Source organism: Haemorhous mexicanus, chromosome 1, assembly GCF_027477595.1.
Source record: "Haemorhous mexicanus isolate bHaeMex1 chromosome 1, bHaeMex1.pri, whole genome shotgun sequence".
NCBI lineage: Eukaryota > Metazoa > Chordata > Aves > Passeriformes > Fringillidae > Haemorhous > Haemorhous mexicanus.
Genome location: NC_082341.1, coordinates 64,372,841 through 64,400,658, shown reverse-complemented (window position 1 = coordinate 64,400,658; position 27,818 = coordinate 64,372,841).

The window sequence follows — 27,818 nt, the reverse complement described above, 5'->3', positions numbered from 1 at the left end:
CCATTACTGGATGAAGAAAGTTGCCTTGTGAGCAATAATAGCAAAAAGACAAAAATCCTAAAAAAAAGCCAGATGATCTAATACTGCTAAGCAAACCAATACCAAAATCCCCAAATAAGCCCTGCATGTTAGAGGAAACTCATGGTACTTCCACTGTCTAGTTAAAATAGAAGAATAAAACAAGATTAACTTGCAGCATTGTGTAGCAAATGGGAACTAAAATGGAAGACTTAGCAACTAAATTCAACAAAGGCAAAATATGATTGAAAGGCAAATTAAAGCTTGAAAGATGCAGAAAATAAACCTCAAATAAAACTGAGATTCTTATTTTGAATTTTGCAAGTATCTAACCTACTGGCTAGTCACTGCTTAAAAAATGCTTCAGCGTTCATGTTCCCTGCTCTCATGGACTAGCATGACCCAGGGAGAGATTACAGTGCACATGCTGATTTATACTGGCAGGAAATTTGGCCCTCCAGGTTTTGGGAAGAACTGTGTTTTATTCCTATTTTTGTTCCCTTACAAAGATGAAAGAGAAGAAGAATTCAGAACCTGTTCCAAAGGTGCAGGTGCTCTGCGCAGTTCTGCTGGGGGGTGGGCAATACTGGCAGAACCTCCTCACCACTGCTACATCAATACCACACCTTGGCTCATCAACCAGTGAGACCAGCTGCAGGAGAGACAGTTAGGAAGCTTCCTTTTACACTAGTCCAGACATTTCCTTTCCACTACCAATTAACTACCCACAACACAGGAAAGCTTATCAGCAACATCAAAGAATGCATTCCTCAGTAACACACACGGTATGGCAGATAACGTCTCTGGCTGCATCAGATTTTCTAATTAAGCATGTGGGAGTGGGGAAAAGAGCGGGTGTGGGGGGGGAAGGGGGGGGAAGAGCTTAAAAAAAAAAGAAAATCAAGCAGAGCACGCTGTGTGTGTTGTTAGCAGTCACTACTGTAAACTGAAATACAGGTGCCATTAGCAATCTGCTGTCTGCTGAGCTGCACTGCTCTGGGGCCTTGCTTCCCAGTGTGCCTTTTTTGTCTCTGTCTCAGAGCAGTGGAGAGAAGACGCCGTCAGTGTGGCAGGGTGAAGAAATGGAACAATGATTGTACGTTTGCTTTACGTGCCTACCACCTCACAGTAAAAAAAAAAGGGAAAGGATACAGATTTCATTAAAGGACCATGTTGCTTTAAAAAAATCAAAAGCCAAATGGAAGAAGCAAATAACTAAAATGCAATAGGTTGAATTGCCTATTAAAACAGTTGAACAAATAACTCACTATAAGAATTTATTAGCTTAATTCAGCTCTCCAACCTCCTGCTCTAAAATTCACTTGTAAGTATTCAATTGAGTTGAGAGGAAATCTATTTCAACACTCTGCAAGTGCAAGCACAGACAGTTCAATATTTTCTTTTTAAGCTCCATCAGAGTTAATTGAGACTATTTACACTCTTTTTTGTTTCCTGAATGAAAGAACACACATGCACTTTCAGCACAAATAATTCTGCATATAGTTTTAAAAATCTGTGTCTTTACATATTTGTGCTGGCAAAACTTGGCAGCAGGAATATTTGCAGGAAGCAAACACAAAGACTTCTCTACAGATCAAGCAAATTAATTTTCAGATTGAACATTCCCAAAACCATTGTCCAGCTACAGACAGATCATTACACTGAAGTCTGAACTGTGAAAAATTAATGACAGAAAATATGCAGTGCCCACTTTGCAAACCTCAAATCAGGTAAATCACCTTAGGTCTTGTTGTAGTAGCTGCATTAATTGCTCGAGATCTGGTTCCGAGATAAACTCCTCTGCATGGAAAACAAGTCTTTGTTTCCTTATTAAATCCTAATGTGAACTGATGGTGCTATACAAAATAATCTTTTGAAATTCCAGTAGCAGCTCAGTTGAGTTTAGCTTGGAACTGGCAATCTGCATTATTCTGGTTTAGATACAGGAACCTGTCACATGCTGCTTTTTGTTGCCTTTAAAAAAGAGTTAATATTTGGCTAATATGTTTATCTTTGCATAACATTACTGTCTATGTGCAGGAAAGAAAGAAAGAAACAGCTGTTGCAAGCCTAACCCTTACTCATTAATCTTTCATCATCTTGGGACTTCCAGCATTGTATTCTGTATTACAGCACCAGCTTTCTATTCAGCAGTAGTATCTGAGAGCAAAAGCCTGACAAAACTGCCATTTTCACTTGCCAGGTCCACTTGGGCTGAACCCAGACACGGATGGTCCACACACCCCGTCACCCAGCAGAGGCTGGGGCCTGAGGTAGGTGGTTTTTCTCCCTTTCCAAGGCTTGCAGAATCTGTTTGCTGGCAGCTGAGTGTTTCAAGGGGAACAGGAGGCCTCCCGGTGCAATATTCCCTTCTGGTAGCACAAGGAGCAATTTCAGCTCCCTTGCATCAAACTGATGTTCTGAGTTCTGCTCTGACTTAACCACTTGGCAAAAATTCTGAACCTTGAAGTGCCCAGGTTACACCCAGAAACTTTCAGATTCAGCAGCAGAGGACTATCTCCTCCTCCTGTTGCAATGGTCTCATAGTTGGCTGATTTTCTTCCCAGCCTCCTTTTGGATGTATGCCCAAATCCACAGATGTGCACAGGAGGTAGATGGCACTAGAGGTGCCCTTAAGCACCTCAGCTGTTACTTCACACTGCCTCCCAGGTGTTATTAGCAGAAAACATGCATTGTAGAAACCACAGTAGGATTCTCTTTATACCATCCTTGTTTGAAATCTTTATGAATTCTCTGGAAACAGAGCCAATTGGGTATTAGGGAGTCAGAGCTCTATGGCTTTCTCTCCCACCACCCCCCCCACACCACCCCCCTTCATTAGACTGCATTTTTATAATCATGCAGTAAAACATGTATTGGTCTTAGAAAGCTGTTTGTAGTGTGTCAACTTTATCTGCTGCAGTAAAGTCACCACTCTGGCCAGTAAACACAGCTTTGCCCACCTGACCAAGCTTGGCTCTGCCTTCTGCAGCTTGTCTTTGGGCACTCGCCACAGGCGCCAGACGGGAAAGACTGCCCTATCCAGCCACACCTATGCTGCAGACAAACTCCATCCAGTGCCTCATGGACCGTCTTTAAGCAGCTCTGGATGGGTCTGTGCACGGACTTACGTAGGAAATAAATACAGTGAGAGCATTGAATTCCTCACATCATGTTCTCATGCTAGAGAAGGAGCTGTGGTATTACTGATTAGGTCCCTCACCACCATTACCACATACACACACACAAGTATAGGCTGGACCACATTTAAGAGTAGTGCAAGCTAGTCAGGACAAGAATTATTCAGTATTTCTTCTTCTCCTTCCAGAAGAAGAAAGCCTGTAGAATTTTTGATCCTTTCATAGTAGGTTTTGCAAATTATTTGCGCAAGTACACATGCAGACCCTATACACCTGCACTGTGTTTTGTGGAATTGCTAATTCATATAGCACTCCTATCAACAGAATTGAGAACAAGACTGAAGTCATAAAATTGATAATATGGTCCCATTCAGAGGTTAATATCTGTACTAACTTTTATTTCATTTACTCATGTCCTCCATGCCATTTTTCCTTTTGGTCACCAGCCTCGTGAGAAACAAAGGTCATTCTTAGGCAGCACAGTAAATGCAAACTAATTTTCACACTAAAAAGCAAACGGGAAAAAAAAGCACTAATACCTTGTTATTATTTGTACAAACTCCTGTTTACCTCATCTGCCTTTAATAGGTTGCCTTCATACTCCCTTCAGAGAGTTACAAATTCTCATGTTAAACGTGGAAGCTCCTGACAGCTCTCTCTTTCCTAGGGCAAGATTGCTCAGCTAACAATAACTAAGATACCTTTTGACAAGTGCAGCTAAGAGCCAGCAAAGCTTAGTCAATCTGCATCAGTCTGTCTTGGCACCTTTTTTTCAGTTTCATATCTAAACACTGGATGCCAAAGTGTATTGCAATGATTATAGAAAACTATAAAAAGGGAAATGAATACAAAAGCAGAAATCATATTAATCAGTTGAAGGAAAATACTTTTCCAACTACAATTGTGGCTGAAACCCATAAATTAGATGACTGGAGTAATAAGACATGTGAAATGGCTTTTAAGTCCACTACCAGCTCCATGCAATAAATTTCAAATGACATCCAGGCTTTTAGTGGAGGGGATGATTTATTGCAGTCTGCAGGAAGAGAGCTTTCATGGATTATCTCTAAAGTGGCAAAACTCTATTCTGAATTTTTCAAAATTAGTGCAGCTCAGTGAATGTCACTGACAAGCAAATCCTAAAGCACTTTAACAGAAAATTGTAAGAAAAATAGCAAACATATTTTAGAACATCCACAGATTTTTCTAAGGGAACTACATTTTGCCTTTTCCTAAGCCAAAAGAACCCCAAACCTAAAAAGAGTAAAACACTTGCTGCATGTGTTGCTCACCCGGGCTTCCTACAAACAGAGGTATTTCACAAGTGAACTTTCTAAGGCTTTTGATGCTAAAAGCCTTCAAAACAATTTGGCAAATAGTGCAAGTTACTTCCTGAACCCACAAACCTATATATACTCTTTGTTCTTTGTTTAGCCATTAGGAAATGTGAGTGAAGTACTGACCACAGAAATGCTCCCCAAAGGCAGCCCAGAGCCTACAGGGTTCTGTTTCCTTTGAGCATGCAGGGGAAGACTTATTTCCTCTCTGCTGGCAAATGGAATCAGAGGAAACGTGTCTCCACTGGGATCATGGAGTACCAGAACATCAGTGTAGTGAAGCTGTGATGCTCACTGCAGGGCTCCTGAATTGCACCTGACTACCAGAGTGTTGCACTGTGTGCTGGCTCTGCTTTCCCTGGGGTGAAGATGGCTGGTAGGAGCCCTGGGATTTTGTCACAGCCACATCCCCTGGGTACAGTCTCACTCAGCACTAAAAGTAATGGTGTTGAAGGAGAGGGTGCTGCAGGAGACAGGCGCAATCCTCTTCAAGAGGCAGAGATGTACCTTGGCTAAAAGCTGTTAGACACAGTCCCCTAATTTTGATTGCTTTGCAGGCTAGTCATAGTAAATAATTCTGGTGATTCTCAATACATGGAACACTGAATTTGCATACCAATGGCAGTTAAAACTAGGGTATATGTGTGTTAAGTAATGGAAACGTTACGTACGGAAAACATCCTACACTTTCCTGACACCTCTCACCCAGACTAGTTCTAAAATATTTTATGAACTAAGCAGAGATCTAATTTCACTGGCATTCAGAGTAGAAAGCAAAGATCTATACTTTATTCGATTTCTTTATACAGAAAATGTACGGTGGTGTGATTTAGTCTCCCAGGAGAGAACACAAGACAATGCACCAAGACTAACAGCTCTGCTTCTACATGGTTGCTAATGATGCTTTGGTTTTCATTAGTCTTTCCTTCTGAAGACTAACTATTAGCTTTTTAAAGCGTGAATTCAGCACTGACCTGGATTAAGAGTGGTATTTCATGGACTCCACAGTACTTACAGATGTGACATTTCTCCTGCAAATCACCTATCCAAAATCTGATACTTAGTTTATGGGGATTTCTGGAAGCAATAAGGGATTCATGCAACCATATTTTAAAATGAAGTCCATCCTAACCTGAGACATTGCCTACATTATAACACAGCTGGACAAAATTTATTCACAGCTTTACTATCCAATTCATTTTCATATACTGGTGTCTTTTTTGTGATTTTTTGGACTTTGGTTTGGTTTTGGCTTTTGGTAGTTTGGGGTTCTTTTTGGTGGGAGGTGGAGTATGAGTTGAACAGAGCATCTTTTATGAAGCTAGTCACAGACATTTTCTTAGTTTTCAAGACAGAGAGACTGAAGCACAACCCAGTTAAAGTACTGATTTAAAAGTTGCTGGCAGGCCAATGACAAAGGCCAAAACATAACCCTGGTTTTCACACAAGCACCTTAAACAATCAGATACACTGCAGGTAGCACTAATTATAAAGTATGGGGTGTTTTAGAAATTATTATATATATTTTAAAACCTATCCCTACCTGTGTTCAAGCAAAGCCAGACATGTACTCTTCTTCATTCTTGGCTTAGGGTATCCAGACACATACTAAACATGAATCTTACTCTGGACTCCATGAAACACAAAATCTTTTAGTGATGACAACTATTCCTCTTCATCAAGTATAGACAAAATTCAGAAGAAAGCTCTTTTGCTGCCATCACGTAATAGTAATGTAATTTCTCAAATGCTCACAGTCAGAATTATGTGATTTAGTGCATCAAAAATCAACTTCTACCTACTTTTTTGCAGACACAAGATAGAAGGCATTTGCTCTGACTAAGCAAGTGTCATTCTGTTGTGAGGCCAACCAAACATCTAATACAAAACATCTCTTACAGGTTTTTAAGTGTCAAATTGCAAATATTCACAAGAGGAAGAAATGGACTCCATTATAGATGAACACATAAGCACACTGCTACTGTTCACTTCAAGTATTTTAAGTAAATTACAGGCTGGGTATCCAGCACTTTCCAGATTTTGATCATGCATATATCCTATATCCTAGGCATCATAGAGAAACCATCTTTCAAGTAGTGGCAAAGTGATGATAAATGACAGGGAACTTAGCAGTATCGTGGCACAAACAAAAGCTTGTCTTATTTTATGGAAAATAAATGGAGAAAAATAACTTTGATATTCTTTCCCCATCTCTTAAAAAAAAAAAAAAATCTGTATATTTCAAGAAGAAATGGCACAAAGAAAACAAACTTACATCAATTATTTATATATTCACATGGAAATGCATGCAGAAGGCTTTCCTTCTGACCTGTGTATAGAGTCTCATTTGCAGCTATTACTTCTGTAGAATTCTACACCAGTTTAACCCTCCAAACCAAAATCCCCTAACTATAGACTGACTTTATAGATGGGACCATGTCTAGAGAAGCATTACAGTAAGCAGATAACAGAAGGCTCTTGCCTTACACGTCCAACTCCCTTTCTCATTAGTGGGCAATGTGCCTGCACAGACAGGAAAATTTATCTCAAAGTCTGTGATAAATCAGTCAGATTTGATCTGCTCTCTGTAAAATACACAGCCAACACTGATTAAATGAGCAGTGGAGTGCTCTTTCAATAGTGCATCAATGCTTTTCAGCACATAGGCATGGACAGAGAGTTAGAATTATAAATGAAGGAGAATCATGACTTATGCTTTCAGTCATTGGAAGAATTCACCGTAAAATATGAATAAAGTGATGTGGCTTCCTTTTCCATTCCTTTTCCATATGTCCATTAATATATTTCTCTGATCATTCATATTATGTGAAACAATTTGGGGTGCAAAGAGTTTTATGCACACTGCTATGTCATTTTGAAACACTACATGATAGAGGTTCGGCAGCAGCTCTGCACCCCAACACATTTTTACCAAAGTACTTTTTAAAAACACAGTTCTAATCCTCAGCCATTTTCTCTCCCTCCTTCATCTCCCTCTACCCTTCCTTCCTTACCAAGGAAAGCAAAAAGTCATCAATAAAGGCTGAGCAAATACGTTTTCTTAACTGACAAATCAAAAAAATCAATTGTCTGGTTTAAACCTACAGTAGTGATCCAAGACAACCACAATTTTTATATCTGACATCAGAAGCAATGCCTTTTCTCTACCAGCAAATCTACAGAGAGCTTTACCTACAGGGTTTCTGGCAGATCTAATTCACATGACACATTTGATATAAGGAAGCTCCCATGAGCCCTCATCAGCAGGAGAGGTCTCCGTTGCGGAAGCCAAGCAAAGTCCTGCAGCCTCAGCCGCAGTTTGAGACTCTGGGATTCAGGGGACTCCTCTTTCCTCATGTTGTTCAAACTCAAGATCAGAGGGAAAGGAATCAAAGAGGGAAAACTTCAAGGATATTTAACAGAAAAATAATGCTTTCAGAATTACTTTTAAGGTTGCACATAACAGATGAGTTCCCTCTCGTAGCAAAACCATAGGAAAGACTCACCAAGACAAAGAGGTTAACTTGGCATGTTCAGGAAAATGTATCAGGTCCACTGCCAGCACAGAGACTTGGTGTGTACTGGGGTAGGAATGGGCTGAGAGGATTCATAGATTTCAGAGACATTCCCCTTGTCATCCTGCTTGACACAGACACTCTGGGTATCATCACTTTATCCACAGATTCCCTTACTTCCACTTTGTAAGTTTCCAAATCTGGTCTTGCAGCTCATGCTGCATGAGCACCTGTTCACAAACATCTCAGGCAGAGACACTGCAAGAACAAACCCAGAGTTTCAAGAGCTCCACAACAAAGAGAAAGGAATATTTGGCATTGGCCAGCCCCTTGGAAACCCATCTTTAATAAGAGAAACTCTTAAGTAAAATAGTCTTTTCTACTGAGAAGGAGAACATGGAAATCAATCCCAAAATCTGGAGGCAGAGAGGAATTAAATACTGTACATTAATTTGTCCTTTCCTGAAGCATAGCCCTACATAATTTAAGGGTTCTGGTCAGTCAGAGCGCCCAAGACAACTGCAGAAAAGGATATTAATTCCTCAGACTTTTCCCCTTCTTTAAGGTGATTGCACTTTCACAAGAGGACCGTAGTTGAGTGCTTCCAGAGACTCTCTGTATTGATGGTTCATTCAAGACACTGACTCCTGTCTCAAGATCCTGCCTGTCACAGTATCAGTATCGTAAGAACCTCTCTAAAATGCCACCACAGGGGTCCCAACGACACCTAATCCTCTGTGGACTACACTCAGACAAAATCTCCTCCTAGAAGAGAGAGATTAATACAATTTACAGGCTCAATATGGAAGGTTTTATTCCAGAAATAGTCATTACAAAATTCCAAAGGAACAAACTATATATGACGCTTGTTACTAGTGCTAAAGACAAGCAAAAGTTGGCAAACCAGCCTGAGACAAGAGTTTGGATTGGAATGACTGGATACTATTCCAAGACTACTCAAAACACAGATATTTAGCTCCTCAGCAGCACGGGGAAAACCATAAGTCAGGAAAGTGTAAAAGAAAGAAGGAAAAAAAAAGTAAGCGTAAGGAAAATGAACCATTTTGCAAAGTATGGCTGGAAGAAAAGGTGTGAAATTGAGAGGGAGAAGACTAGAATCAGGCCAAATAAACTGATGTCCTGACACTCGGGTCTATTCATTGCAGAATAATCTCTCTGAGGAACTGAGGCAAAACCTCATTACCTGTAATGCTTTTCTCAGATACCACTGTAATGAGTTCATTAACACTAGAACATCAAAACCTAAACTGAACCAAACGCTTGATAATGTAAAGCAAGAGGAAAACATTGCACAGACAGAACAATACTTCCATTTCTATCACTGTAACAAGCCCTGAAAGACTGTGTTCATGTCCCAGTTCAGTTTACAATGTTCTGTGAGGAAGAGAAAGAAAAAAAGGAGGATAAAAATGGAAAGAAAAGGGGTTAGGTAAAAGAAATCATGTCTTATTTTCCATTTGTAAATTAAAAAGCTTTATTAAACTGAAAATATTTTGAAGCTGGCCATTGATGTAAACACCAAGTACTACTCAGCAAAGGGAGATTTTTCTTGAGTTTGTTAAATATCTGATTTCTTACAGAGAATATCCAGTTTCCACTGAAAAAAAAGGCATGTTCATACATTAATTCCAATGGAAATTTGGATAAGGCCCTTGAATAAACAAGGAATAAACAGTTATTTTGACAGTCCTGAGAAACTGGAAGGAATGATTTAAAAAAAACCACACCAAAAAAACCACAAAAAACCCCAGACTGCTTTTATTTCCTTGTCCAACCCTTTGCAGTCCAGCAAAAAAGACACCAAACTACACAAAGTTTTGTTCCATTCTTCTTATTCTACCTAAAGACTCTTTGACCTCCAAACCCTGAACAAAAAGGATGCATCCCAAAGAAAGAAAATCCCATAGAGTCATGCATGGCACTTCGCACAATAAAACTCCATGGATACAAAGAGCAAGAAATTAAAGGGAGAGCAAGCACCTTTGCATTCCTATATTACACCTACTGAGTGATATGTGCCAGAAGATCCTATGCATTGATTCATTCCATGAAGAATGCACAGGCTTAAAGGTAAACCAGATTTGCCGTGTTGAATCAAACAGTGCATCTGAAGAATGGCCTGGCAGACACAGCTCTCAGTGGAATTAATGAAAACATTAGAGAAAGGTTTGGCCTTAAAGGGACCTTGAAAATCATCCACTCCCAAACCCCCTGCCATGGGCAGGGACACCTTCCACTAGACCAGGCTGCTCAAAGCCCCATCCAACCTGACCACAAACACTTTCAGAAATGGGACATCCACAACATCTCTGAGCACCCTGTTCCAGTACCTCACCATCCTCACAGTGAAGAGTCTCTTTCTAATATCTAATCTAAACCTACCCTCTTTCAGGTTAAAACCATGCTTCTTGATGTGTCACTAGACCTTGGTTAATAATCCCTCTCCAGCTCCCTTCTGGGCACTTGTAGGAACTAATACTGTAAGGATGCTCTAAGGTCTCCCTGGAAATTTTTCCTTCCTCCTTTTTTATCTTCTCCAAGCTGAACAGTCCCAGCTCCCTCAGTCTGTCCTCACAGGAGAGGTGTTCCAGCCCAATCTTCAGAGAAGAAACAGCCTGTTTCAGAGTCACAGACCTGTTCTACACCCACAGGGCACAGAATCCTCAAGCACACAGCTGAATCGGAAACAAGACAAAAATTGAATCCTGACTACAGATAGACACAACAATAGTAGTGTTAATACCAGAATACACCTCAGTAGATGATCCTGCCTCCTCTTTTAGTTCTCTTTGCAACCCACAGTCACCCGCCATTACCTGCATTTAGCACATTCACAAGCTCTTTCACTATCAGGCAGCTGCAATCACCAATAGTCATCCCTGAACGAACTCCAGGACAAACACCCACACTACAAAAGCTTTGACATTATTTTAGCTATCAAACTGCAAAGGTAATAACTAGGTAGAAGTAACTGCATGGACCTCCCAAGTCTTTTGGAGTCTTATTTCTCAGAAGTGCTTTGTTCATCTGGAGTATTATAAAGGCATACAGGGGGAAAGGGAATAGAATTTGTCCCAAAGAAGTTTCCTTTTAAAGAATTGAAACAAAAAAACCCCAAGTGACACAGAGAAAGAACAACCTGGAAGTGTGAGGGGAGAGTTCAGGACACCAGTAAACCAGCAGCTGACAAGTTGGATAGTCAATTTTAATGCTTTTCTTTCTTTGTTTGTTTGGTTTTAATGGGCATAAACAAAAAGGAAAATACGAAGCCATGGATATGTATGCAAAGAACTCTTCCTAAATGGCATAGTGTGGAAGGAAACATAGATATTTATTCAATCTTTAATGTGAAGGATGCAGAAGCTGACACCATGTAAAAACATAAGTTTTACTTTAGTAGCAAATAAGAGATTGTTAAAAAACTGGCAGAAGCACTTTGGGAATGAAGATTAAACTTACACACAATAGAAAAACGACAAACAGATGAAAGATGCAGAGAAAGGAATAATTTGGACAAAAATACAGGGTAGTAAAGTGGTTATTAAAATCAACATTATGAACTTAGGTGTATTATTTTTTAGATTGTTTTCTTGCATATTACATTTTATTATATCTGTTCTAAATTTGTTATCAACTTATAATTACTGAATCAGAAAATTTTAATTCAACAACTGCACTAGAAAAAAGAAAGCCCATAGCTGCATGTATTTATGTTTCCTTTATTACAAAAAACTTTACAACATAGTTTTTGTAACTGTGTGATTTTCTATACTGAATATTTTTCCATGACTGACAGAGAAATGGGAGCTGAAGGAGAACAGGTGTTTCTTTTTCCAACATTCCCCCAAAATCTTCACCTATTTACATATTATAGCAGAAGTGCTCCCATCTCCACAGGAACAAACGTACTTGAGGAACTCCTCTTGGAAATCTATACCTGAATTATTTGTTTAAGCAACATAAGGAATGAGCAGAAGTAGCTCCAGTTTCTTTCATGAATAAGATCCTTCATTCATGCTTTTCATGGTACAATATATGGATCTTCAAAAGTTTCAGTCAATAGCTTGATCAAGCAACCAAACCTGGACACTGATATTAACAATTCAACCTTCTGAAACAAATGAGTCATATTATACCTTGCAGAAATGGTGGTTCACTTCCCCTAAAAATGTAATCTGAGGCTGGTTAATTTATTTGAAATCAAAAAGCAGAAATAAATGCATATGAGTTTTTAGAAAATAGATACTGCACAATGTAACAGGCTTAGCATATTTTAGGTAATTGAGCTGCTCCATGGCTACTGTTGTGCCCTCACATTACACTGTGCCTGTAAATACAGTTTTGAAAGAAACACGTGGGAGAAAAATATAGAAAAGTTAGACTGAATAATCTGTGGTCAAGTTAGAATTATTGTAACAGGAAAATTTGTCCAGCATATTTTGGTGCAAGTTGGAACAATCTTCATGCTTTTATACTTTACAAGTGGGATTACACACAAGTTGAGTAAAAGTATTTTCATTAAAAACACTCAAATTAGGCAACAGCAAGACTTTTCACAAGCTTGTTCAAATTTCAGCAGAATGCTTTGTATTTTAAATTTTAAAAATGGGATAAAAGCTAAAAACAATCAAGTAAATTATTTGTCATCAGTTTTAAATCTTACAAACACTTAAAATTTCCTGAAAAATAAATGGAAGATTTAGGTTCTTGTCAAATAACTGTATTCAAAACATCATAGCTTCAGTCATTTTAAAGTTCAACTGACAAACATAGAACTGGTTCAATCCAGTTAAAATTCCCTCTTCAAATTTGGGAACAGCCAACACACAAACAAAATAGTTATTCAAATAGCTATGTAAGTCCAAAACATTCTGAATGAACAACAGCCTTCACCACCTTTGCAGAGATCATCTCATTGACAGTATTTTTCCTCTGTTTCTGAATGTGATTATCTCCACATGCTTGTATCAGATTAAAAATGGTGTAACAAACACCACAGTCAAAACAACAGTCTGACTGACTGAGCTGACTTTCTCTGGACTGAATGGTTTCAATGGGCTCTCTAAAATAAATAAAGAACGAGGCCATATTTTCCTTCACACTGCTTACATCAGACACTCCACAAGAGACAAACTGTTTTACACCAATGGAAAAAGAGCTAAGATTATATCTTGACAAAAAACTTTAACTAAAGTTACATCTAGTGGTACATGTCGGAGAAAAGAGGGTAAGAGTGGTAAGCGTACTTTTATCTTGTTCATTTCTGCCACTATATAAGCTTTTTTTCCCCTACACTTAAGAATTTTAGCATTCAGGTGGCCAAATACTGCTGTCCTTAAGAAAGGAATTGAGGCCATACATCACCTTGAGTACCATTTTTAGGAGCCAAATGTCCATGCCCCAGAAAGGGACTATATGATGGCACAGCTACTCTGAGCCAGTAGAAAGAGGTTACCAGACTGGGAGCATGCCATGGATTGTGACCCACAGGGTTTCTGGCTACACTGTTAAATGCAGCCAGTGACAAGTCAGATTCCTTCTCCATGCATAAGACTCCACACAGGTGTAGGCATTAAATCCTCTTGCCAGGTAAAAAGGAGTCACCATCCAAGGAGTCCTCATTTTCTGCTTTGAGCCCCTGAAAATGGCTGTGGGCACATCCAGTGTCAGTAATGGCTTCTGATGTCAAACATATGGGAATAATGCAGTCAAATCCACATCAAAAACTGAGAGGACCCAGATGTTCTGGGGTCCCCCAGGGACCCTCAAAGTTCAGTCATTTATAAACTTCCCATACTAAAATATTTTTCACAAGAGAACTCTGTTCAGATGAAGATGCCTGAATGATTGTTTGTGGAAGGCCAGAACTACAGTTGCCCCACACAGGGATAAGCACACCAACTGCAAATAACAAAAGGGATATCTGACCCAGCAAGTGTGGTAACAGCAGATATTTAGGGTCATCAGCACTCAGCAGCACCATTCACACACAAAGCTGCTGACTTATGACATCCAAATCAATATATTCACAACTCATAACAACACACCATTCATTCTTCTGAACTAGAGAATGATATTCAAAAAAGCTCAGATCCTTCTCCCATACTCAGTCGGAGACCATGAATTATTTAATTTCTTGGTTGCCTTTGTGTGCGTAGCAGGGGGACCTAGTTTTCTTTTGGCTTGATAGTTATATCATGTTGTATTTTTCCCTCCCAAAGCCTTCGTGCAGCTTTTGATGTGAAAGCTTAGCTTTCTGTAGACAACTGCTATTTCAAATTAAAAGCTGCATGAGTTGTTGACAATATGAGACTTTATATTTAATTCTCCCTTCATAGTTCACAAAACGTCTATTTCTATCGTTCTATCATTCCATGTTACTTCATAGAGGAGATTACGACTGCAGCACACACCCATCAAAGCCATCTTTCTCATCAACAAAACGTTGTTTGTAGCAGCCACACATCAATGAAATTTCTTCAAGCCTGTGACTGTTGCTTTTTCATAATTATATTTTCTAATCCCCCTTTACACACGAGAGCTCAATTCACTTCCTGGTACAATGCATTAGCATCCTCTTCAAATCCATTAGCAGTACCACAAGACTCCCAGCATCTCTCCCTCTACATAATAGTATGTTATTAAGTTACCATACAGCAGGCTGAAGACTATGAATATTTTAAGTCCCCTGCATGTACCAAAGCAGAGAAATCTATCCTACTCTTTTACTGTATTGGAAATAGTCTAAGACACACTTATGGGCTTCATTAAACTCGTGTTTCTGGCACAAAAATTATATGGTATATTTTAAAAAGAGATTTAATACTTAGTATGATGGCAACAGCATAATCTCTCTGGTCATTTTCAGCCCGTAACAGTCAATAGTGGGTGACCACAGTCTACCACACAGCTAAGCCAGGCCCAATATTCCAAACATGTTCAGTAAAGCAAAACAAATTAATTTAATGAGCTGCTGTTGGGAATATTAGGTGTAAATGATATAATCAAAACAGCTACTAGGATGTTTCAAAATATTTCATAGAGTCTATAAATGAGTTGACATACTACAGACCCTTTGGGTTTTGTTTTGTCCCATTCCCAAAAAAATAACATTTGTTTTGAAGCATTTGAGGCATTTTTCTGAATCAATTCTCATATGTTCATACTAAAACTCATCTAGCCTTTTTGAATAATGGCAAAGTCAGCAGTTGCAATGAATGGGGCAAAAAGCATGGATTACCCTGATTTGCACCCCTTGTGAGCAAAGGTCCAAAACAAGGCTGAAAACCTGATGTCTAGCACAAGGGCAGCAGATGCAGTTAATTAATTCCCAGCTCTCACAGGCTCCACCAGCAAAAAATTCCACAACTTTTTCAAAGGCATCAGCAAAAAAGAGCCCTCTTCTAGATATTTTCCATGCCAGAAATCCAGGTGGGTTCACATACGGGTTTTGAAATTTCTTGGGTGGCATATGGAGCTTCTATGTTTCAATCTAAGAGCTCTGATTCAAAAAAAAAAAAAAAAAAAACAAAAACAAAACAAAAAAAAAACCCATGCAACAGCAGCCAGCTCTAATGCTATTCTAATGCATATCCCTGCAATGATTTTGAGGCATTTTCCTTACAAGTAACCAATCTCAAAGTGCAAAGAGTACTGGTGGAGCCTGAATAGGGTATGTGGGCAGAAAGCAGCACAGGAACTCATGCCACAGCATAGAATTGCCCTTTCATTTTATCCTCTCCCCTCCCAACTCAAGGCTTATTTCATTTCGCCAGCTTTCCCAGCATGAGCTAGCCTTTATTTTTATTCATTCTTCTACTACTTTCACTACGTCACATGCCACATTTTGTCATCTTCCTGCTGCACCCAGGAAATGCTTCTAAAAAGCTTAAAACTATGGTGAAGAACCCCCAACCAGTAAGTAGCTCTATACAAAAGGTTTATGCAAGATAAGTTCCACTCTCAGACACAGAAACATTTTTTCAGAGTGGTCTTTACTTCTCAGTTTTATAGCTGACATCCTTGAAGCAAATTAAGGGTGAGGAATTTGCCATCATTAGACCATTTTCCTCTGGCTGAATTTGAACCCTTCAGGTTTCCAGCAGTTTGCAGTACCCATTAAGCTACAGCTATGGGACTGGCACACCTTAGGTTCCTGGAAAACAGCAATGCTTCTGATGCAGAAGATGACTGTTATCGAAACAGATGCTGATGTACCAAAATCAGCAAGAATTCCTCAACTAATAGCCAAATGCTCTCTCATAGAAAAAGTGTCTTTCTTGAGCAGTCTGTATCCTTCTTTGGACTGCAACCATGTAGAGAGCCCAAAAAATAAATAGAATCAGTTGTTTATTAATTCATTTCATTTAGATACTAAAGTCATCTACAGCATATCTGAAATTATATCAGTAGTTGCATCTGATTCAAAAGTAAAGACTTTTGTAGCACTGTGTGAAGGCTCCGTCCTATCATCAGCAAATTTGCAGACTACCAGTCAGGAAAATTAGCCACAGGGCAAAGACATAAACCACTGAACAAGTAACTGGAATAGAAATATGATGTCAGGATTTAGGGGATTGAGTCATTCTTTCATTACATTTGATCCAATTTCCCCAAATTCTGAGATTACTGGATGCAAAGGGTTTCTCATTATCACCTCTAATTTACTATTACAAATTACACATGATTCAGTGGTGTCTGCTGAGAAAAAGAGAGCATGTGAGCAAGTAATCAGCAGTGCAGTTCCCAATAATCAGCCAGATCAGCCCCCACCAGCAGTTCTGTTCCCAATAATCAGCCAGATCAGCCCCCATAAAAGTACAGAAAGTAAAGCTCCTCATCAAATTCCATGCTTTCCTCCCATTTCTCTTCTGCAGGGCCTGGGTGAGACAGCAGCCACAGCATGAGACAGTAATCTCGCTAGTTAGCATTAACAATAATAAAAATGAAAAAAAAAAACCTCCTTACTCCCTTGTCAGTATAAGGCACACAGAATTTAAAGATCTTCCTGTTACAGAATTTAAAGATCTTCCTGTTATTAAAGCCGTAACATATTATAAAAGAGTGAAACAGGGAAAGAGTTGGAAGCAGTATGGAGCAATCCAGTGCTGACTCTCAGTGGGAGTTACCAAAGCTCCTTCATAGGTGAATCAGTTACCTGAATCAGGTAACTGAGTTTGGTCAGGAAAAAAAAAAACCTCTCTTTATATCCAGGTACTGCAAGGATTCATAAATAATTTGGTAAAGCACAGGCACTCAGTGGTGCACACACTGCCTGTACAGCCTTTGTGTGTTTACTCAGCAGGCATATTTGCTTTCACACATAGGTATGTTTTGATCTCAGGAGAGCAGTTGCTGCTTTTGTAGCTTTAAAATGTTTTGTACTCTTACTGATGAACACAATGTGTGTTGTGCAAAAAAAGATTCACTTAATGGGGTTGATTAGCTACAGACCAGCTCTGCCATAATTCATAACTTGCAGTGGTCTGGTAAGAACCAAGACAATCACCCTAGAACTGAGTTTGGTCTGTAGAACTTTGTGACAGTCTGTCTTTCACAATGTTGCAGTATCATGAATACTGGAGCCCTTTCCTCTGAGAACACAACCCTCCCTATTAACATTGGCTAACGAAGCATTTCTTCATTGCAATAAGACTGAGAAATAGGTCACCATTATTCAAAGAGAGAAAAGTGAGTCCTGAAAGGGTCTGTCAGCATTTTAGGCATAAAGGAAATACTTTACAGAGAAGGTCAATAGGGTGACTCTCATTTACTAAGTTTACTGAACCACCCCATTGTCCCTAGAGAGATTTTTCACACCTAGCTGGCCAGATGACTCTGACAGAGTACCACCATGCATTCACTTTTCAGCTGCACTGTACCTGTGTAACAAACCTCACCAGTGGACCAACTGTTCATGAGCTTCACGTGCCCAAAAAATCTGACATATTCAGTGTGTATAATGTGCACTGTGTGTGTCTGTGCAACTTCACATCCAGTTGCATCACTGGCACAACAGGCAGCCTATATTTTAAAGTGTTCATCATGAGAGCTTCAGAATATTCAATCTTATATGTAGAACAGCAGATTCAAAATGCAGAGAAAGTTCTGCCCTGGTTTGTTCACTCACTCTCTGGCCACTTCCATGCCTTTTCCACTCGCTCCTCTTCTGGCCTTTTTTTTTCCTGCAATGAGCTCCATCCATGAAGCAGTAACCATCTGCTCATTTGGGTTCCTGACATGCAGACCAAGGAGCTATGGCTCATCTGAGCATTTACTAAGCTGCCTTCTGATACAAATCAATAGTAGGAATGAAGTGCAAAGCTGATAGAAATCATTTTGCCTTGCGATCACCTAACAAGACTCAGGTGTCTGCCTCATTCTCGTCACAAGTTACACAAGACACTCAAGTGCCTACACGTGCAGGTCTCATGAGATGCTTCAGATGTCAAAGTGATGTTTGTAGGTGCCACAGTGTCCTACCAACCTCTCCCACACAGCATGGCCATCCCACGCAGCCAGTGCAGTATTTCACACGCCCATGCAGGTGGCTGGGATACCCTTGGACATCACCATTCATGGTTAGGCAATAGAGACTGACGGAATATTGCCCTTCAGGTACATCTGAAGAACATGAGAGACCCTTCAGAATTCTTTCTAGTGGTGTGCTAATAACTTACTTTCTCTTGTTTTCCTTATTTGGGATGCAAGTGAAATAGCATTTAATTAGCACTATATTGTAAATCGTTATTGAAACCCTGCTTGCTAACTCCTTTGAAGGAGAAATGATCCAGGTAAACATTGGTGTCACTGTTTCCTCCAGGTCTTATTTTCAGCAGACCGTGGCTTGGTAAACAAGAACTTTTGTACCTATTCAGATTCTTTCAAAACACAAAGGCAGACATTGAGGTACAGATATTTTGAAACTATTTAAACATCCAACCACTCTGTGTTCCACGCTCTGGAAGTATCAGGCCCCCTTGAAGTTGTGGTTATTGATCACCCATCGTGCTGACAAATGATTTGTAGACATGTGCTGCAAGTCAGATCAGGGTTAAAAATAAACACTCTCTTTCAGAGGAGAACTTAAACCAGCTCACTGAACAGATTAACAGTCCGTGGCCCAACAAATAGTTGTATCAGCACAACTGACAGTGCAGGAGGCTGTGGTTTGGGGGTGGGAATGAGCAACTGCAGCTGGTATGCCTCAAGTTTTAATCTCCTCTTCAAGGTACACAAGCTTTGAGCATACCTGAAAAAATCTGGCTCCTGGCTCTTTACAAAACTGTGCAGGCTTTTTCCAAGTGAATTAGCAAATTATGAAACCAAAGAAAACTTCTCAGAGCGTGATTGCAGCAAATAGCATGAATGCATTAACATGGTATTTCCAGTGAAAAGGAACACTGTGATTAACAGCATTCTGCATGAATCATATGAGTCTGGTAAAAGGGAAATTAATAGAATTAAGTCTTGTGTTCTTTTCTCTCTCTCCATCTTATTTCTATATAATTCTCTCATATCAAATATAAAACCAAGCAGGTAGGAAATACTGAAAATGGAAAAGGTTAATCATACAAAATAGGTGAAGTTTCTGAAAGTTTATCATCCTTTTGCACATGCTAAAGAACATAAACTTTCAAGGAAATACAAGCCGCCTTCCTGTGCCCTTTGAACTTAATTGAACTTAAATGAGTGTAACTATGAAGCTACAATATAGGAGGATTAGTTTTCCACAGGTTCATTTATTAGCAGCATGCTGCAATTATCAACAAGGTGAATCAACAAGCATGAAGTACACCGGGCTGCCTATGTCTGACTAATACAGAACAAGTTCTCTCACTCTCAGAGCCAAGGAATGCCATGCTGCTGCACAGGGCTTCAACTCAAGGTCCTACATCAGTGCCAAAAACATCCACTCCTTGCAAAATGGATGACTTATTCAAAACCAGTCTGTTAACAGGCAAATTCCTGTGTTAGAGGGGAGGGTTTTCAAAGCAGGGCTAAGGATTCCACACCTTTGCCAACAAACACTGTAGCAAGTGGGAATTTATCTCATTAATTTCAGGGGCTTTGTTTCAAGTCCTTAATGATGAGAGGACTTACTCTATCTTCAGTTAAGATACACGTCCCTTTAGTCATCATAATCTAGATAAATAGTAAGAGCAATAATGCATTAGAAGAGTAGTAGCTCACCCACTCTTTTCACACCAGCAACAAGAGACATTTTTACTTATCCAGAAAGCCACCACAAAATATTCTCCAGAAACTGCCATGCACGTGTGATTTGATCTTAGAAGGGGTCCTAAAGGAACAATGACAGTGACATTCAATAACTACTTTGTATTTCAGAAACACACTGCAGTAATGCTTGAAAAAAAGGTAAGTCTAGCCCAGCACTCCTTTCTATATTTGTACAACTATGCACAGTCTCCTAATTTTCCCTTAGCTCCTGTCTTGCACATGGTATTGTAGCAAGGGATTAATCCTTGCAGTGCTTTCATTTACAGGTCTTTCACAAGCTGGAAGGCCACACCAAGACACAAACACCACCTCCAGCTCGTGTGAGGTTTTCCTTGCAGTCCTGCTACAGCGAGGGAAGGCAGGAGAGGTGCAACCACTCAGGCTCTAGGGGAAAGGCTAACCAGAAGCACAGCAGCATTTCTCTAGAGACCACCAACAGGACATGAGGAACTGGAGTGAAGCAGCACCAGGGGAAGTTTGGATCAGGCATTAGGAGAAGGAGAATGTTCCTTACTGCCAGGCAGTCAGTCACTGGAAGAGGACCCTCAGCAAATGGGTCATGGCATCATGCCAGAGTTCAAAGAACATCTGGATAATACTCTTAAACATGAGATCAGTCCTCTGAGGAGCAGGGTGTTGAACTCCAAGATCCCTATGCGTTGCTTCCAACTTGACATATCCTGTGATTCAATTATTAACTCAGGTGTCCTGGTGTGACCTGTAAGTTTGTTTGCTCACTGCAGAAGACAAGATTCTTCAGGGTAAGGTTAAGCACTGACAATAGACTTAAAGTACCTGATTTTCTTATTAGCCTTTGGTATATGTTAAAATGAAGGAAATAATTATTTACTCAAAAAATATTGGAAAAGAAGGTTGGTGTGTGTCATAAAGTTAGTCTTTTGTTGGTTGCAGCTCCTCCATCCTACTGGAAATATATACCACCACTGGAAATATATGACACAGGTTTATATATACTCCTGATCCTAAATGGGAGCACTGTTCATTGCAATCACAAACCATAACAAGTTACAAACATTCCCAAGTTGAAAGAGACCTTTCCAAGCAATGTTAGCTTCCTTCTTCCATAGAGCAAGTCATGTTCTGGAGTCTTCCCTGCAAGTTCATAGGCAGTGGTAGCCAAACATGACCAAAAGTTGACATGACAACCTTTAAAAACTTTAGTACCAAATTGAGAAGCCAGTCAGTCCACCCCTCTCTCTCAGCTTTTATGTTGTGATGTCCTTACATACATTTGCTGAGGCAAAATTCTCACACAGAAGGAATATATACACATTCTTAAACCAAACCAACAGTATCCCCAGCCTAAGTAAACCAGCTGACAAAAACCAAATCTCTGAGACTCCTTATTCCTCCTCCTCACTAGTTTAATATAAGATCATAAAGTGTATTAGATGTTTTGAGAAGTGTTTGGGACATTTTATGAAAGAGGTAAATCACTGAATTCGTACCAAATGTAATTTTACAGCAGATTTCCACAGAAGCCCAGCAAATATAAAGTTTAACATCAGCCACTTCTCATATATGAGTTACCCTGCTCCCAGAGGATACTCTAGAGGAGACATTGAGGCTAATTAAATATTCACTTTTTTGGTTTGCAGCATTAAGTCCAAAAGCAGAAAGAGTTTTCTGGTAACATGTTGACAGTAGACCACGTTAGAGAACTGAACAGATTTTATACTGCTGTTTCAATGCCTTTGCACTGTAGTTGCCTTACAATAATCAATACAGAGTTTGATAAGTCTATATCATGGTAGTTATATTGCAAATGGATCAACTGGCTCTGAAGCTTCGTTTTGTTGATTTTTTTTTTTTTAACAAGCTTAGAGCATCCCCTCAAATATCAGCTAGACCACGAAAAGATGGGACAAAAAAACCCCAAAAAATCAAAAAAACCACCCACAAGTGTCTTAACCAGGATATCTTTTATCAGGACTTCAGAGAAGAATATTTGAGATATTTACACAAAGCCCATTTGAAGTGTTTGACTATTTTGGTGTCTGATTTACTCTTCTGAGGCAGTCTTGTCTCACTGTAACTTATCCCTCATTGTTACTTTTTGTTCTATTGCATAACTTTCCAATTTGCTCTAAAAACACAGATAAACTCTATTCATTTTCAGTATATATATTTTCATAATTCTAACTTTGACCCTCATTATATATCTAGCACGGGAGTCACAAAAATATAAACCTGTACTAAGAAAATTTGACAATTAACAATGGTCCTGACTTCAGTACAGATAAAAGCCAAAATTTAAAAAAAAAAGACAAAAGCCTGAAGAAAAATCACAATAACCAAAAATTTTGGTTTTGTTTCCCCATTTTACTCTTTCAGCCTCTGCTGAGATAATATTTCTATAGGTAAACCCAGAGCTTGATTGTATGAAAATGTCATTTTGAGACATTTTGACAGTTCAAATCCTTCCCCTCACACACACTGAAAAATTTTCATTTTGAAAAGGCTATCCAATAAGCCTGTTCACACAGCAATGCATAGTTTGTGAGAACAGTCATTTCTGTATGATAAAAAATTTTCTTAATCAATGTGGGGGCAAAAGGTCATATGTGCCAGGCTGTCAAAAAGAAGGGCATATAAAATGCCCTTCACTTTCAGACAGAGACAGCTCCATAATATCTCACCAAATCTAGCAGGTATTAATATCTTAAACAAATGTAATCTGGGATGGAGTGTCAATTACCAGCTGCCTGGAAATAAAGGCTTCTCACTCAGACCCCTGTTATTCCCCATGCAATATTGGTCTCGAATTCCTGGCAATGTAAAGCCTTTTAGATACGCACAGCATCACATATTCTAGGTGCAGACCTCTCTGGTTTCACTCCTTCCAGATGAGGCTCCTAGTGTGTCCCTCACACACCTCACTGCTTTATCTCCCCCAGCTCCAGGGCTGGCAGCACAGTGCCGTGCCCTGGAATCAGGTGGATGCAGCTGTGTCTGGCACAGGGCTTCCAGGGAGAGCCAGACCCTGTACCAGGGAGCACCAGCCTCCCAACAGCACTCTGCACATGCAGGCAGCCCCGATGGAAAGCAGACTCTGCCCGGCTGCAGCCCATTTGTGTCACATAATCAGGTGCAGGAGAACAGGGAAGAAAAGGATGGGACAGGGCAAGATCACTTACAGCCATATAAGCTGGCATGCAGAGCTTTGTGTGCCAGGCCAGGAAAAGCCTGTGAGGCCTCTTGTGTGCCCCCATCAGCCACACATAAATGTGCAGGGTAGGTGAGGAATGCTGCACCTCCCTGCTGCAGATACGTGAGCAGCCAGTGTGAAACACTCCCGCAGCGTTCCACACGTTCCATTTTCCCCTCCTCGTAGTGTCTCTGTGCCCACCAAGCTTTAAATGCAGCTAGTTTGCCATTTTCTCACAGATTCTGACTGCAAAACTTACAAGTTTGGGGGTTTTTTTAAAGTGTGAATTTCTATGGAGAAGCTACAGCTTTGAATTTATTGTCAGGGTTCAGGCCACTTCACAGACAAGAAAGTAGAGTCAATTTTTTAATGGATGCATTGGAATTCTACCACTGCAGTGAGCTCATAAATGGCTTCAAAGCCATGCACACAGAAGAGGACAGAACCTTTCAGAAAATCATGATCTCCTTAATGGATGTAACAAAATAAAGCAACTCCAAACAAGCCACAAAGCAAAGTATATGCTCCTTACAGTTTTGCTTATACATCAAATTTAGAAAAAGTTGACATCTAGACACAAAATATATCATATTAAATTATATATATATTTATAAATATATATACATTATATTTATTGTATATTAAATTATAATATAATAATTTTATAAATTATTGCCAAACAAGGCTTTACATAGTCATGCTTCATCTAGTTGAGGAGTTTGCACCTATCTCCATCTACATAATCTAGGTGCATGCAACATCCATATATAATTTAGACTGTCCTAAACTTCCAACTACCTACAAAATTCCAGGAAGAAAGACTGCAAACTATAGCTCAGCATGATCAGAAAACAATGTGAAAGGGCAAACTAAGGAAAGAGATTATTTCTGTTCTGCCTGTTTAAATGTTAATAAAAGCTTGTAGAAAAGATGCTTTCCTTTGTGTTGTGGTCATGCTTTAAAGAAATTGGAAGCACTCATTCTGGTATACCAAATCTCATCAACAGCATTGATTCTGAAACTGAAGGAAAATGCAGTCTTTTCCATGTAGTCAATGTTAAAAATCAGAAGCACCTTAAAATGTCTGATAAACTGTATACAGCTCTCACATGCTCAGACACTAGGCTGGTTAATATTTTATAGTTTATCTGATAAAGTTAACAAAAGAATTTAAGTTGGAGTGGAGGCATAAACTGAATATTTCATCACCTTCTTAATTGCATAATACAGACAAGACTTTTTTTTTCCCTTTGGGACAAATAAATGTTAAGTTATTACTGATGGGAATCAGTTTGGCAATTAGGTTAAATCCAACTGAAACCAACCAGAATTTGAGTGCTAAAGACATCACAGAGCTAAAACACATTCAGCCGACTCTATTAATTTACATGATGAAGCAGAAATGTTGATAGCAAAGCTTGTGTAACTCAGCAAGCTGAGGTTACATTAACACACAAGAAAACACTGCTTTGTGCCTTTTTCTTATAGTTAATTTGCAGTTTTCAGGAGCTGCTATTCTTTTGCACAGCAGACAATATGATATACCTAAGGCTTTTCATTCCAACTTCTGATTTAAAGGTCTTCAGCTTGTGCTACAGACCTTAGCCTTGAAGCCAAGTGCAAATTAGCTTTAAATCAATGAAGCTGATTAAAGCTTCATTGTGACTGAGCTCTTTAATAGAAGGAGAAGCGGGGGATGGTAAAGACCCACTTGAACATGGCAAAAGAGCTGCCTCTCAACTTGGAACATATGTAATGCTTTTCAGCTCCACTTTACCCTGACAAAACCATGAAGGGTTTAAGGCCATTTACCTGCTGACAGGGTAAAACCAAAGTCCCAATTCAGTGGGAAAGGCCAAGAATCAGATGTTGCTAGGCAAGCTGAAAGTAAAAGGTTGCTTTCAAAAATAGTGGGGGGGGGGGCAGGGAGAAAAGAGGGCAAAGCCAGGAGGTAGACATCAAAATATCTCTCCACAATGGAACCAAGGAATAAATTTCCCACCTTCCTTTCTCCTGTAGCAGAATTTTTGGGGTTTTTTGGTTTTGTTTTGGTGTGGTTTTTTAAATTTGTGTTTTATATTTAATAAACAAGTCGCTATTTAGAGAAGTAAGTTGTAGGCAAGATGTAGTGCTATGAAAGGAATTAGTTCTTTCATGGAGCTCCACGCTCAAAACAAGCCACTTGTCTCCAGGGGCTCGCTCTCTTGGAATGCAGACAACCTGCCAGATTCACCTTTAAAAACAATGACAGGACCAAATGGGAGCAGGGGAAGATCCTTATGCTGCTTTGAATAACACCGTGGGAATCCACATTGCACAAATGCTGCATTTGCTTTACTTTCTTTCCTTGTCCTTTACTGCAGCACAAAAATAGGTAACTTTATCAAAAAGGTTTCTTTCTACATACATGTTTGAGAATCTTCACACAGCATTAAAACATAGAAATAACACCATATTCCAAGATACTGAAATTCACTTCTCCCACCAGAGTGGATGACACTCAGTGTATTGCTAAATTACACACAGAGCACCAAGATAAATCTCATCACACTATATTGTTTGAAATCTTAGCCTTGAAGGTGAATTTCTCCTCTGATGGCACCTCAGTCATCTCAAGTCCCTCGAGTTCTTGACTTTCACCTCCAGACATAAGAGACAACAACACTGAAATTCCTGAGACTATAAGGTGCTGCAAAGGGGAAACGAAGTTGCAATGCATTGAAAAGTTAAAAATTGTAATAGAAGTAGCAACAATCATGCTTAGAATAAAAAAAGCCCTAATATTAGAGAAGAGGATTAACAATGCAGCCCAGTGTTTGACAAATGATTATCTGAGAAAATGAAGAAGTCGTGCAAGGAAAGTGATCCTGGATAGCTTGCTTGGTATGCAAAGTTAACCTTTTAAGTTATCCCTACTTCACTTACTCTTCCCTGATCTATTATACAAGCACTCTGAGCAGATGCCAATTTAGCTCTAGCACCACACTCTACAAACTTCAAATCAGTCACTATAAATGATAGTGTGTATGTGGTAGTAAAATATTAAAAACCTGTTACAAAGATTCACTCAACCAGAACTCATTTTTTGGAAGATAAAATAAATCTCACAGGTAAATTCAGACTCAGGATTAAAAGCCGAAATTCTCTCAGAGCAGAGTTCAACACATGGACAGTCTACCAGCTGCAGTGTCCAATTCCCTGATGTCATCACCTGTATTTTGTGTACAGAAGTCCTTAGGCTAGATTATTGTCCATTTTCCAGAGCTATGAAAAATATTTGGGAGCACAAACTTTTCATCTGGCAATCACAACTCACTCCTGAACTAGCTCTATTGATTACTCTGGAGTACAAGTTGATTCAGCAAAATTGATGGGAGATCATTTGTTAGGGCACTTCATGTATTCATAACCTCCCTGTTGGGGGGCAGGGACACCTTCCACTAGATCAGGTTGTTCAAAGCTCCATCCAGCCTGGCTTTGAACACTTCCAGGCATGGGGCATCCACAGCTTCTCTGGGAAACATGTTCCAGTGCCTCACCACCCTCGCAGTAAAGAATTTCTGCCTAATATCTGGTCTAAACCTACTCTCTTACAGTATGAATCCATTCCCCCTTGTCCTGCCACTACATGCTCTTGTAAAAAATCCCTCTCATCTTTCTAAAAGGCTCTCTCCAGGTACTGGAAGGCCACAATTTGGTCAGTCCAAAGCCTTCTCTTCTCCAGGTTGAAGAAACTAAATTCTCCCAGCCCTTTCCCATAGAAGAGGAGTTTCATCCCTCTCATTGCCTCATTGGCCTCCTCTGTACTCGCTCCAAAGGGTCAGTGACCTTGCTGTGCTGGAACCTGGAGCTGGATACAGCACTACAGGTGGGGTCTCTCCAGAGCAGAGCAGTGGGGCAGAGTCCCCTCCCTCACCCTGCTGGCCACGCTGCTTTGGATGCAGCTCAGGACACAACTGGCTTTCCAGGCTGGGAGTGCACACTGCTGGGTCATGTCCAGCTCTCATCCACCAGCACCCCCAATTCTCCCCAGTCCTTCCTTCCTGGATTTTAGGATAGCTACACTGCGTATGGGGAAAGAAATATTTGATCATCTCTACACAGTGCTTTTCTTTGACCAATCTAAACATCATCCAGGATGAGAAGCAACTTTTCATCATTAACTGGCCAAAATAAAATATACTTGGAATGACAGCAGTGCACCTCTGACTGAACAAAGAGTTAAAGATTATAGTAGTCACCCACCTCATACCTAAAAGTCCAACAACAAAGGACTCAGTGCAGAAGCACTCACACCATAGACTTACAATTTTAGGTTCTGGTCAGCAAGTTGGCAGTTTCAGAGACTTAAGTGATTTTGGTTTGGTCTGGGTTTTTT